Below are 16891 nucleotides of genomic sequence, written 5' to 3' on the forward strand. Positions count from 1 at the left end.
CTCTGACCTCTGAAAAACTCAGCACAGACAGTGGCAGTTAGGACCAACGGCAGGAGATCCCTAACGCCATCACCATGGCGATAGGGCATAAACATTCCAGGGTGAAGGCACAAACCACATTGGGAGGTCCACCTGCTGCCATGCAGACAGGTGTGCTTTTACATGTACAGGAAGGTCATTGAAGGCTCAGTGTTTTGTTTCAACAACTGAATCCCTAGCCGACATATTATTATGCTGTGCTTCTTAAAATAAGTTATGAGATGGGATATAGGGCACCCAAAAACATATATATATATAATGATATTTAATATAATATATATAATATATATAATATATGTAACATATATATAATTTCCTTTTACATCCTGCATCCTTATATTATATACAATATATTATATATAATATAAAAATATGTAATGTTATATACTTATTATATATAATATTATATATATGATTATATATAATTATATAATCATATATATAATTATATATAAAATAAAATGATATATAATATATAATACGTAATGTATATTATATATAATATAAATATATATCATATATAGTATATATTATGTATTATATGTAATATATATTATATATATAATTATTTATATGATTATATAATTATACATATAATTATATGATTATACAATTATATATATAATTATATATATCTGATATGGATATCCTCTGATATGGAAAATACAGAGAATAATATTTTAAATAACATATTTTGAAAGCATTAACTAGGAATTTGAAAAGATCACATTTGACAGGCCAGTATGAACATACGTTCAATGCAGCAACACAGGTTCCCCATAAGAAAAATCAAAATCAGGGACAATGAAACCACAAAAGTTCAATCTGCTCTGACCTTCGAAAAACTCAGCAAAGACAGGGGCACTTACGACCATATATATGATATATAATATATATATTATACATAATATATACATTATATATAATATTATATATAATATATACATTATATATAATATTATATATAATATATAACATATATACAATTGCCTTTTACATACTGCATCCTTATATTATATACAATATATCATATATAATATAATAATATATAATAATATGTAATTATTAGGACCACATACTGTATATCATATAATATGATATGTTAGGACCATATATGATATCTCATACGGTATGTGATATTCCATATCATATATCATAAGATAGATTATAATATAATATATCTAATGTTATACTACATATAATATAAATAAAATATTATATTATATATTTAATATAATATAAAATATTGTATTATATATAATGTAATGTAAAATATTGTATCATATATATAATATAAGATGAAATATGATATAACATATAATAATAACATAATATATAATATGTTATGATATATTATAAGTAATATAATATACCATGTTTATAGATAATATAATATAATATAATTCTATATAATATAATACATAATATAATATAACGATATATAATATGACACATAATATATACAATTTATATCATATAATTTATATAATATATGATATATGTCATATAATATATATTATATATGATAGATATAACATGTATAATATATGTCATATATCATACATAGTATATATCATATATCATATATTATATATCCTATATTATGTATAATACATATAATATATTATACATAATATATAATGTATAATATACATATCATATGTAATGTATTTTATATATCATATAAAATATATACTGTATATCTCATATATAATATATAGTATATATCATATACAGGATATAATATATGTCACATATAATATATATAATATATAGTATATATGTCAGATACAATATTTAATATATAATATACATATAATAGAGATATATATATTATATGTATGATATATATTATACATAATTAAGATATGCATTATATAGATAATATATTATACATATATAATACATAGAACATATATTGTATGTATGTCATATAATATAAAATATATTATATTACATATTATATATATTATATGTATTATATATTATATGTAGTGTATACATTTTATACACAATATTTAATATGTATAATATATATAATATGTCATATAAGATATATCATATATTATATATAATATATATAATATGACATATAATATATATTATATACATAATATATTATAGATATTATATAATATATAATATATAGATTATTCATTATATGTATTGTGTGAATATAATATATATTATATATTATATTTTATATATAAGTTATATTATATAATATATTATATATACATTACAAATAATATATATATAAGTTTTCTTTTAGTCAGAGTCTTGTTTTGTTGCACAGGCTGGAGTACAATGGCGCCATCTTGGCTCACTGCAACCTCTGCCTCAAGGGTTCAATCAATTGTCCTACCTCAGACTCCCAGCAGCTGGGACTACACCAGATGCCACCATGCCTGGCTAATCTTTGTATTTTTCGTAGAGACAGGGTTTCACTGTATTGGCCAGCATGGTCTTGATCTCCTCACCTTGTGATCCTCTTGTCTTGGCCTCCCAAAGTGCTGGGATTACAGGCGTGAGCCAAGATAGATATTTTTTACATGAAGAAAACTTTCTAACTTACTCTTCTTGGTACAATAATCAAACATATAAATTCAGGAATGAAGCATAATCATGAAACATATTTATAACTGCATATGGAAAATACAGAGGATAATTTTTTAAATAACATATGTTGAAAGCATTTACTAGGAATTTGAAAAGATTGCCTTTGACAGGCCAGTATAAACATACCTCGAATGCAGCAGCTCAGGTTCCCCATAAGAAAAATCAAAATCAGAGACAATGAAACCACAAAGGTTCAATCTGCTCTGACCTTTGAAAAACTCAGCACGGACCGTGGCAGTTAGGACCAACGGCAGGAGATCCCTAATCCCATCACCATGGCGATAGGGCATAAACATTCCAGGGTGAAGGCACAATCCACATTGGGAGGTCCAACTGCTGCCATGCAGACAGGTGTACAGGAAGGTCATTGAAGACTCAGTGTTTTCTTTCAAAAACTGAATCCCAAGCCGACACATTATTATGCAGTGCTTCTTAAAATAAGTTATGAGATGGGATATAGGGCACCCCCAAATATATATCTATATAATTTTATTTAATATAATATATATAATATATAATGATATTTAATATACTATATAATATATATAATATATATAACATATATAGAATTTCCTTTTACATCCTGCATCCTTATATTATATACAATATATTATATATAATATAATAATATATAATGATATATAATAATTATATATAATATTAGATATAGTTATATATATAATTATATAATCATATATATAATTATATAATATATAATTTATATTATATATTATATTATATATATTATATAATATATAATTTATACAATATATAATACATAATATATAATATATAACATAAATTATATATCATGTAATATATAACATAAATTATATATCATGTAATATATAACATAAATTATATATCATGTAATATATAACATAAATTATATATCATGTAATATATAACATAAATTATATATCATGTAATATATAACATAAATTATATATCATGTAATATATAACATAAATTATATATCATGTAATATATAACATAAATTATATATCATGTAATATATAACATAAATTATATATCATGTATTATATAACATAAATTATATATCATGTATTATATAACATAAATTATATATCATGTATTATATAACATAAATTATATATCATGTATTATATAACATAAATTATATATCATATAATATATAACATAAATTATATATCATATAATATATAACATAAATTATGCATCATATAATATATAACATAAATTATGCATCATATAATATATAACATAAATTATGCATCATATAATATATAATATAAATTATGCATCATATAATATATAATATAAATTATGCATCATATAATATATAATATAAATTATACATCATATAATATATAATATAAATTATACATCATATATTATATATAATATAAATTATACATCATATATTATATATAATATAAATTATACATCATATATTATATATAATATAAATTATACATCATATATTATATATAATATAAATTATACATCATATATTATATATAATATAAATTATACATCATATATTATATATAATATAAATTATACATCATATATTATATATAATATAAATTATACATCATATATTATATATAATATAAATTATACATCATATATTATATATAATATAAATTATACATCATATATTATATATAATATAAATTATACATCATATATTATATATAATATAAATTATACATCATATATTATATATAATATAAATTATACATCATATATTATATATAATATAAATTATACATCATATATTATATATAATATAAATTATACATCATATATTATATATAATATAAATTATACATCATATATTATATATAATATAAATTATACATCATATATTATATATAATATAAATTATACATCATATATTATATATAATATAAATTATACATCATATATTATATATAATATAAATTATACATCATATATTATATATAATATAAATTATACATCATATATTATATATAATATAAATTATACATCATATATTATATATAATATAAATTATACATCATATATTATATATAATATAAATTATACATCATATATTATATATAATATAAATTATACATCATATATTATATATAATATAAATTATACATCATATATTATATATAATATAAATTATACATCATATATTATATATAATATAAATTATACATCATATATTATATATAATATAAATTATACATCATATATTATATATAATATAAATTATACATCATATATTATATATAATATAAATTATATATCATATATTATATATAATATAAATTATACATCATATATTATATATAATATAAATTATATATCATATATTATATATAATATAAATTATACATCATATATTATATATAATATAAATTATATATCATATATTATATATAATATAAATTATATATTATATATATAAATATATGTATGATTATATAATTATATATATAATTATATATATCTGATATGGATATCCTCTGATATGGAAAATACAGAGTATAATATTTTAAATAACATATTTTGAAAGCATTAACTAGTAATTTGAAAAGATCGCATTTGACAGGCCAGTATGAACATACCTTGAATGCAGCACCACAGGTTCCCCATAAGAAAAATCAGAATCAGGGACAATGAAACCACAAAGGTTCAATCTGCTCTGACCTTTGAAATACTCAGCACAGACAGTGGCACTTAGGACCAACGGCAGGAGATCCCTAATCCCATCACCATGGCAATAGGGCATAAACATTCCAGGGTGAAAGCACAATCCACATTGGGAGGTCCAACTGCTGCCATGCAGACAGGTGTGCTTTTATATATACAGGAAAGTCATTGAAGGCTCAGTGTTTTGTTTCAACAACTGAATCCCAAGCCCACATATTGTTATGCTGTGCTTCTTAAAATACGTTATGGGATGGGAAATAGGGCACCCCCAAATATATATATATACATAATTATATATAATATAATATATAATATATATTATATATATAACATATATATAATTTCCTTTTTTATCCTGCATCCTTAGATTGTATACAATATATTCTATAGAATATAATAATATATAATTATATATTTAATTTTACATATAATTATATATAATTATATATATAATATTTAATATATATTATGTTATATTATATATATACCATATAATATATATTATATATAATATATACTGTTTATTATATAATATATATATTATATAATATATATTATATATAATATATACTGTTTATTATATAATATATATATTATATAATATATTATATAATATACTATATAATATATTATATAATATACTACATATAATATATAATATATATTACATACTATTATATTATGTATATAATTATATATGTAATTATACAATTATGTGATTGTATATAATTATATATATATCTGATATGGATATCCTCTGATATGGAAAATACAACGGATAATTTTTTAAATAACATATTTTTGAAAGCATTAACTAGTAATTTGAAAAGACCACATTTCACAGGCCAGTATGAACATACCTTGAATGCAGCAACACAGGTTCCCGATAAGAAAGATCAAAATCAGGGACAATGAAACCACAAAGTTTTATTCTGCTCTGACCTTTGAAAAACTCAGCACAGACAGTTGCACTTAGGGCCATATATATTATATATATTATTTAGAATATAATATCTATAATATACATAACATAAATATAATTGCCTTTTATGTCCTGCATCCTTATATTGTATACAATATATTATATATAATATAATAATATATAATTATTAGGACCATATATCATATGTCATATAATATGATATATTAGGACCATATGTTATATATGATATGATATATGATATTCCATATCACAGATCATAATATAATATATATTATAATAGAATATAATATGTAATATGATGTAATATATAGAAATAATATATGATATATTATATATAATATAATCTAATATAATTATATATAATATAATGTAGTTATATATAATATAATATATATTATATATCATATAATGTATATCATATATCATATATCATATATAATGTATCAATCATATATATCATATAATATATATCAGATATTATATATAATATATATCACATATTACATAATATATGTCATATATTATATATTATATATTTTATATAACATATATCATATATAATATATTTTATATACTTATATAACGTATAATATATATCATATATAATATATTATATATAAGATATAATTTATTATATATAAGATATAATATATATATCACATATTATATATAGAAGATATATATTTTATATAATATTTTATATATAATATACATATAATATAAATCTATAATATGTATCATATATTATATATAGAGCATATATTATATATGATATATAATATTTAATACATATAATACACATATAATATAAATATATATAATATAAAATATACATATAATATAAATATATATTATATATTATATATAATATTTAATATATTTTACATATATACTATATTATATACATAATATATAATATATCATATACATTACATGTATGTCATATAATATAATGCATATTATATGTCATATTATATATTATATACATTGTATATTATACATGTTATATATTATATATAGTATAGTATATATTTTGTATATTATATATATTTTATGTATACTATATATAATATATGATATATATACTCTGACAGATAATATATATTATATATGATATATTATATACCTCATATAATATATTATATATTATATACATCACATAATATATTATATCTTATATACATCATATAATATATATCATATAATATATATTATATATATCATTTATATTATATGTCATATTATATATGTCATATAATATATTATATATTATATGTCACATAATATATTATATATTATATGTCACATAACATATTATATATTATATGTCACATAACATATTATATATTATATGTCACATAACATATTATATATTATATGTCATATAACATATTATATATTATATGTCATATAACATATTATATATTATATGTCATATAACATATTATATATTATATGTCATATAACATATTATATATTATATGTCATATAACATATTATATATTATATGTCATATATTATATATTATATATATGATATATATTTTACATGATATATTACTTATATAATATATTATATATATTAGATACTATATATCATATAATATATTATAGATAATATTCATATAATATATATAATATATTATATATAATATATTATTCATATAATATTATATAATATATTATTCATATAATATTATATAATATATTATTCATATAATATATATAATATATGAGTCATATAATATATATAATATATTAGTCTTATAATATATATATAATATGTTATTCAGATAGTTTATATATAATATATTATTCATATAATATATATATAATATATTATTCTTATAATATATATATAATATATTATTTACATAGTGTATAATATATTATTCATATAATATGTATATTATACATATAATATATTATATATGATATATTGTATAATATATAAGACATATTTATTATAGATTATATATGTATAATTTTTTTTTAGACAGAGTCTTGTTCTGTTGCTCAGGCTGGAGTGCAATGGCGCCATCTTGGCTCACATCAACCTCTGCCTCACGGGTTCAAGCGATTGTCCTGCCTCATCCTCCCAGGCAGCTGGGACTACACCACACTGGGACTACACCAGATGCCACCATTCCTGGCTAATTTTTTGTATTTTTAGTAGAGACAGGGTTTCACTGTATTGGCCAGGATGGTCTTGATCTCCTCACCTTGTGATCCTCTTGCCTTTGCCTCCCAAAGTGCTGGGATTATAGGCCTGCACCAAGATACATATTGTTTAAATGAAGAAAAATTTCAAAGATACTCTGCTTGGTACAATAATCAAATATATAAATTGAGGAATAAAACATAACCGTGAAACATATTTATGAGTGCATATGGAAAATACAGAGGATAATTTTTTAAATAACATATTTTGAAAGCATTAACTTGTCATTTGAAAAGATCGCATTTGGCAGGTCAGTATGAACATACCTTGAATACAGCAACTCAGGTTCCCCATAAGAAAAATCAAAATCAGGGACAATGAAACCACAAAGGTTCGATCTGCTCTGACGTTTGAAAAACTCAGCACAGACAGTGGCACTTAGGATCAACGGCAGGAGATCCCTAATCCCATCACCATTGTGATAGGGCATAAACATTCCAGGGTGAAGGCACAATTCACATTGGGAGGTCAAACTGCTGCCATGCAGACAGGTGTGCTTTTCCATGTACTGGAAGGTCATTGAAGGCTCAGTGTTTTGTTTCAAAAACTGAATCCCAAGCCCACACATTATTATGCTGTGCTTCTTAAAATAAGTTATGAGATTGGAAAAAGGGCACCCCCAAATATAGCCAATAGTGAGAGTTTCAAATTGAAGAGAGGCACAACTGATACGCTGAGAATAAACAGATTCCATTCTGTTTTTTCTTTTTCAACTTTTATGTTAGATTCAGGGTGTACATGTGCAGGTTTATTTCCTGGGTATATTGTGTGGTGCTGAGGTTTGGGGTGTGAATGATCCCAACACCCAGGTACTGAATATGGTACTCAGAAGTTTTTCATCTTTTCCTTCCTCCCTCCCCCTCCTAGCAGTCCCTAGTGTCTATTGTCACCATCTTCATGTCCATGGTACTCAGAATTTAGCTCCTACTTATAGGAACATGAAGCGTTTGTTTTCTTTTACTGCATTAGTTCACTTCATGGATTCCAGCTCTAGACATTTTCCCTCAAAGAACATAATTTCATTCTTTTTTGTGGTTGCATAGTATTCCATGGTCTATATGTACCACATTTTTATCCAGTCCACTGTTGATGGGCACCTAGGTTGATCCCATGTCTTTGCTAATGTGAATAGTGTTGCAATAAACATATAAGTGCATATGTCTTTTTGGTGGAATGATTTGTTTTCTTTTGGATACATATTCAGTAATGAGACTGCTGGGTTGAATGTTAGTTCTGTTTTATGTTCTTTGAGAAATCTCCAAATTGCTTTCCACAGTGGCTGAACTAACTTACATTCCCACCAAAGGTGTATAAGCATTCCCTTTTCTCCTTATCCTTTCCAGTATCTGCTATTTTTTTTTTGACTTTTTAAAAATAGCCATTCTGACTGGTGACAGATAATATCTCATTGTGGTTTTGATTTGCATTTCTCTCGTGATTAGTGATGATGAGCATTTTTTTCATGTGTGTTGGCTGCATGTGTGTCTCCTTCTGAGAAGTGTCTATGTCTTTTGCCCCTTTTTAAATGGGGTTGTGTTTTGCTTGTTGAATTATGTTCCTTATAGATTCTAAATATTAGACCTTTGTTGGATGCATAGTTTGTGAATAATTTCCCCCATTCTGTAGGTTGTTTACTCTGCTGATGGTTTCCTTTGCTGTGTGGCAGCTCTTTAGTTTAATTAGGTCCCATTTGTCAACTTTTGGTTTTGTTGCAATTTCTTTTGAAGACTTAGTCATGATTTATTTCCCATAGCCCATATCCAGAATGGTACTGTTGAAGTTTTTCTTCTAGGATTATTGTAGTTTGAGGTCTTAAATTTAAATCTTTAATCCAACCTGAGTTAATTTGTGTATATGGTGAAAAGGTGACCAGTTTTTTGTTTTTTGTTTTTGTTTTTTGTTTGTTTTTTGAGAGTTAGTCTTCCTCTGTCACCAGGCTGTAGAAGAGTGGCACCATCTCAGCTCACAGCAACCTCCACCTGCCGGGTTCAAGCGATTCTCCTGCCTCAGCTTCCTGAGTCGCTGGGATTACAGGCACGTGCCACCACACCCAGCTAATTTTTGTATTTTTAGTAGAGACAGGGTTTCACCATGTTGGCCGGGCTGGACTCGATCTTCTGACCTTGTGATCCTCCCACCTTGGCCTCCCAAAGTGCTGGGATCACAGTCGTGAGCCACTGTGCCTGGCCAATAAGGTGCATTATTAACATCAATAAAGCTCAGGAAACAGCTTTCACCATATTTTTGTTTAATTTACAGTTTTTCCCAGAGCCTTTGGAATAGATTCCTCCCTCCATGAGCCAGAGAACTTACAATGTTCACTGCAGTGTCTTTAAATGTAGCAGTAGCAGCTGTGGGTTGAGAACACAAGTCTTCCACTCTTCCTTTTAGAGCCAGCCATTCACGGTGCTCTGTGTTCTTATTCGGCATTGGGTAGGGGCATCTGGGTGCTGGGCATAGCACCAGTGCCCCATGGAGGAGGGAGGCAGTAAGCCCCTTTCTTCCTTCTCTAAAACCTTTTCTCTTTATGTAGATCCAAGTTTTTAGCCTGTATCATTTTCTTCTCTCTGGATAACTTCTTTTAACATTTTGACAGATCTACTGACAGCAAAATTGTGTTTCTCTGAGAAAGTCTTTATTTTTCTTCACTTTGGAAAGATAATTTTGCAGGATACAGAATTTTAGGTTGGTGGAATTTTCTTGCTTGCTTGCATGGGTTCTGAAGAAAAGTTTGATGCAATTTTTATTCTTATCCTAATATGCGTTAGGCCCTGCTAAAGTCCAAGGTGGTTAGACTCTTGTGAAATAGTTTCCCTGGGGCAGGCTTTTGCTAAGGAGAACGGAACACCCAGGGTGTATTTCAAGGTAGTTACTTTTCCCCTTCCCTGTGGGAAGCAGGAGGGAATTTTTCTCTGATGTGCATAAGAGCGTCTGGCAGAGCTCTTGGAGGTTGATGAAAGTGTAGGGCCCCCTAAGACCGGGCTCCCTTAATTCTTAATTCTCAAGTTTATGTGCATGGAGCCTCCAGCGATTTGTTGTTTACATGTAAGTCTTCCCACCGTGGTTCTGGCTCCAGTGGCCAGCCTCCGATCCTGTTAGGCTGGGACTCACTGCCTCTCCAATTTGGGGGATAATGGTTTGGCGTGTTAACCTCAAGTCTCTGATGGATCTAAGAAAAGTTGTTAATCTTCAGTTTGTTCAAGGTGTTTTTTGTTGTTGTTGTGAGGACAGCAGTGACAGCTTCCAAGCTGGAAAACAGAAGTCACATTTGGGTTTTGTTTCAAGATATTTTTCCAATGACAGAAAATGATGCCACACACATTTCCATAGATGTCTTTTGATGCAGACGTGCATGCGTTTCTGTTATCCTAACAGTGAAATACCTGAGTCCTGAATGTGCTCCTTTCTAGAACCTTTATTCAATGCCGAACACAGTATCCCCTCCAGCAGTGATGAGAGTTCTTGTTGCTCCAGATTCTCTCCAACACTTGGTGTTCTGTCTTTTACATTTTAGCCGTTTTGGAGGATACGTTATCCTGTTGTGATGTTAATTTGCATTTACATGAATATTAAGAAAGCAGAACACATTCAAGTATTTGCTTTTATAAATTACATGTTTAAGTGTTTTACCCATTGTTCTTTCTCTTAGTGATTTTTAAGAGCTCTTTACATATTGCTGATGTGAGCCCTCTGTCAGTTCTATGTGTTCATAGATCTGTTCCCACTCTGCAACTTGCCTTGTCACTTTCTTAGTGGTGTCTCTTAATAAACAGAAATTCTTAATTTGAATATAGTCTAATTTATCAATTTATTCCCTTAAAACTATGGCTCTTTGTGATCTGTTTAAGAAATCTGTCCCCATTCATGGTCATAAAAATTGGCTGGGCAAATGGTGGCTCACACCTGTAATCCCAGCAGTTTGGGAGGTCAAGGTGGGCAGATCACCTGAGATCAGGAGTTCAAGACCAGCTGGCCAACATGGTGAAACCCTGTCTCTACTAAAAATACAAACATTAGCCAGGTGTGGTGGCAGGTGCCTGTAATCCCAGCTACTTGGGAGGCTGAGGCAGGAGAATCACTTGAGCCCAGGAGGTCAAGGCCGCAATGAGCAGTCATTGTACCACTGCATTCCAGCCTGGGTGACAGAGCAGGATGCTGTTTCAAAAATAAACATAAAAGTAAATCTAATGAGCTCTAGGATTTCTAATTTGAAGATAGAAGCCATAAACAAAATGAGAAACCAAAATACATTCTGTTTTGATTAAAGCAGAGGTCAGCCATAACTCTGAACCTAAAAAGGAGGTCACCTGAAGCAGCTGTGAGTAAGCAGGGTAAGATAGGAAGCAGAGAACCGATGCTCATTGCCAGATCTTAGGAAAAAAATAATAAATTAGGATGACATACTTTTGCAAAATTAAAGAAATCCCCTGAGGTGCTAATACAAAATTTCGTTTGTGATAGGACTAATAAAGAAATTCAGCTAGTAGTGGGATCTGTCGTGGACTGAGTTTGATTCCAAGAACAGAAGAGGCAGGACCAGTGAGAAATAGCCCAGACATATTTGCAAAAGCAGCCCTCCCACGTTAGGAAGAATGGATACTTTTGCACCGTGAACAGCACTACAACTGCTCATCTCTTTCATGTACTATCACACATGGAATGACTGAGATAATCCTGTGTTCCACACATAGCCCTCCTCCCATCCCCCACCACTTAGGCAAGAGCTGTGCCCAGGAAATGTCACCCGTAACTGGTCTGCACAGACCCTGTCTTCTAAAAGGGTGCTGTGCCTCCACCAGACCCCATGAGCAATACATTTGTCAAGCACACGCAAGACATGCCAAGGCCAAGGCCTGACTGATGTGACAGTAAAGACAGAATAAGCCCCTCTCATTCAGAGCTTATTACTCACAGAGTGAAAATAAGAGAAGTCTGAGGTGGCAGCTCCCTGCCGTCCTGGTGCCACACACTAAAAAGGACAGCACCGAAACAAAAGGGGTCAGAGGGCATGCATTGCAGGACACCCAATGCAGAGGAGCCCCTTGAGACTGCAGCTGGGTGGCGTCCTCATCTGCAGCTCTGTTGTGAGGGCTGGGGGCAGGGAGCCTCACCCTCACCAGGGCCAGTGAGGCAGGCAGTGAGGAACAGTCTTGGGAGACAGAGGAAGTGACCAGTGGCCTGGGTGCAGCCTGATGTTCTGGGAGGAGCAGGCTTAGGTCAGGTGCTGTGTGCACCTCTGTGTGGCCTATGGGGATCCTGCAATGGCTCAGGGTCTCACGGCAGAGCTGTTTCTCTGCCCACACAATGGACTCACAACCTGACACATGAAAATTCACAGAGAAACACAGAAAGGCACACGTGACACTCAAAGACAGACCCACACAAAAGCCATGCAGCAAAGCCTTTTGCCACACATGCACGTGCACACACACACACACAGGCTCCCATCCTTTCAAACCACAGACTTGGTGTTTGCCCAGACACACCTGTGTCAGAGCAAGGGGATCTGCAGCTCCCCAACACACACCAGTCACTCCACACTAACCCAAGGTGTCACCAGCCAGCCTGGAGGACTTGGGAAGCTAAGTGGAGGTGGACAGTGGCCACAGAGCAAAGGCCTTCAGTGGATACCACCTGATGTAAAGAGCCATGGGGTCCACTGTGTGCACGCACACAAGGGGCACACATGTCTGCGCACCAGCTCCCCCATTCCTACACACATATCACCCATCCCTAGGGCTCTGGGGGATGAGACCCCTCCCTGAAGACCCACAGGAGTCCCCATGCCTGAGTGACCCACTGCTCATGTCCATGCAAAAGAAAAGAACTTTTTATCTGAGGAATGCGACCCCCTTTAATTATCTGGCCCAGAGAGGCACTGGACTGAAACAGCAGTCACATGTCACTCCCACTTGAGCTGAAGACCTCTTGAAGCCAGTTGTTCTGTGGGTTCCAGACTGATGCCAAGTAGACATAAAAAGCCAGACGCTGGACACCATAACTCTTCCCCTGTAGTCCAACACCTTCTAGCCAGTCACTAAGGTTCTCTCTGGAAAGCAGTCAGAATTCCTGCTGACTTCGCATCAGCCCACTCCCTGTCCCCTTCAGTCTTTAAAAACTTGCTTGTAATAAGGCTGAATGAAGCACTCCCAGGGCAACTTGGTATGTCCTGGGCAGCTCTCTTAGCCTTGGTCCAGACAAATTCTCTATATGAACTCTGGTTCAGTTTGTTTCTTTAGGTTGACATCCACATTAGGGGAGCAGTGCTGCTGGGCTGGGGAAGCTGCTTCAGGTCAGACGTTGCACCAAGGGTTGGAGAAGGGGCCTTCCCGCATCAGCACCTGGACAAGGCAGAGGAGCAGGTGTCCAAACCCAGGCCTGGCCTGCTCCTGCTGTGGCTCACAGCCCCCACCCCACCTGGCAGACCTGGCAGACCCCGGAGCTGGCGACAGTGTTGCCCAGCTGGCCACAGACATATCATCACGTGGGGCTGCCCTATATGCTCCCAGTCTCCACACAGACACCCTTCATGGACTGGGGGACTGAGGGCAGGGACACTGGTGAAACAGGCAAGCATCTTCACCCAGCTGCTCATCCCACTCACGACCTCCGGGGGAGGTGACAGTGACCAAGCCTAGCCCCAGCTGGCTCCTGGTCACTCGCTGCAGGCTCAGCTCCCACAGTCTCAAGTCCCACCTCCAGCTCCTGCCATTCCAAGGGACCTGGAGGCCAGGGTGCCCGGCGCATGACCAGCTCTGGGTTGTGGACCGCCCTCCACGGCAGTGGCCTGAGCGCTTGTTGTCATTATTCACTTTATTCACTCCTGGTTTCTGTCTGGAAGGGATCACAAAGACATGGCTTGCAGGGGAGCCAATCCTGCCAGGGACTGAGGAAACAGATCCTGGAGAAAACCAGAGACTTTGTTGGCACTTCAGGGGGACCCCAGTTGGCTCAATGCCCCCCTCTCCCCCATAGCCAACTGCTAACCAATGTTCTCTCTGGAAACCAGTCATAATTCCTAACCTGGTCAAAGCAGGGTCATCTCACACAGCCCAGCCACCCAGCAGGCAGCTAAAGAGTGCCTGGTGAAATGCAAGTCTGATCGTGTCTGTGTCACCAAGCCCTTCCGTGCCCCCTGCTGCTCTTTGGACAAGCCCCCAGCAGCCTCTGTAATGCACAGCCCCCGCCCTTGTCTCCTGTGCTGGCTTCCGCAGCCTGGCCACACTGGTCATCTCGCCCACCCACCTGACCCGACTCTGGCAGGGCCTTTGCAGGAGCCATTCCTCCACCCGAACCCCTCCTATTAAAACGTGTTCCTAGCCGGTTCAGCCCCAGCCTGTAGGGACCAGCCCCACAGGGTCGGTGGGTCTCTCCCTGTGTGCCGCGACGAGAGAGTGTAGAAATAAAGACACAAGACAAAGAGATAAAAGAAAAGACAGCTGGGCCCGGGCGACCACTACCACCAAAGCGCGGAGACCGGTAGTGGCCCCGAATATCTGGCTGCGCTGTTATTTATTGGATACAAAGCAAAAGGGGCAGGGTAAAGAGTGTGAGTCATCTCCAATGATAGGCAAGGTCACGTGGGTCACGTGTCCACTGGACAGGGGGCCCTTCCCTGCCTGGCAGCCGAGGCAGAGAGGGAGAGGAGACAGACAGAAAGACAGCTTATGCCATTATTTCTGCATATCAGAGACTTTTAGTACTTTCACTAATTGACTACTGCTATCTAGAAGGCAGAGCCAGGTGTACAGGATGACTAGGCATAATAAAGGCGGACTAGGAGCGTGACCACTGAAGCACAGCATCACAGGGAGACGGTTAGGCCTCCGGATAACTGCAGGCAAGCCTGACTAATGTCAGGCCCTCCACAAGAGGTGGAGGAGCAGGCTTCTCTAAACTCCCCCAGGGAAAAGAAGCCTCCCTTTCCCGGTCTGCTAAGTAGCAGGTGTTGTTCCTTGACACTTTTCACTACCGCTAGACCACGGCCCACCTGGCAACGGGCATCTTCCCAGACGCTGGCGTCACCGCTAGACCGAGGAGCCCTTCTGGTGGCCCTGTCTAGGCATAACAGAAGGCTCGCACTCTTGTCTTCTGGTCACTCCTCACTGTGTCCCCTCAGCTCCTATCTCTGTATGGCCTGGTTTTTCCTAGGTTATGATTATAGAATGAGGATTATTATAATATTGGAATAAAGAGTAATTGCTACCAACTAATGATTATTGATATTCATATATAATCATATCTAAGATCTATATCTGGTATAACTATTCTTGTTTTATATTTTATTATACTGGAACAGCTCGTGTCCTCGGTCTCTTGCATCAGCGCCTGGGTGGCTTGCCGCCCACACCAGCCACCAGAAGCTCCCCAGCCCCGGCCCAGCAGCTGGTCTGG

The sequence above is a fragment of the Gorilla gorilla genome, chromosome 23 (genome assembly GCF_029281585.2).
Source record: "Gorilla gorilla gorilla isolate KB3781 chromosome 23, NHGRI_mGorGor1-v2.1_pri, whole genome shotgun sequence".
NCBI lineage: Eukaryota > Metazoa > Chordata > Mammalia > Primates > Hominidae > Gorilla > Gorilla gorilla.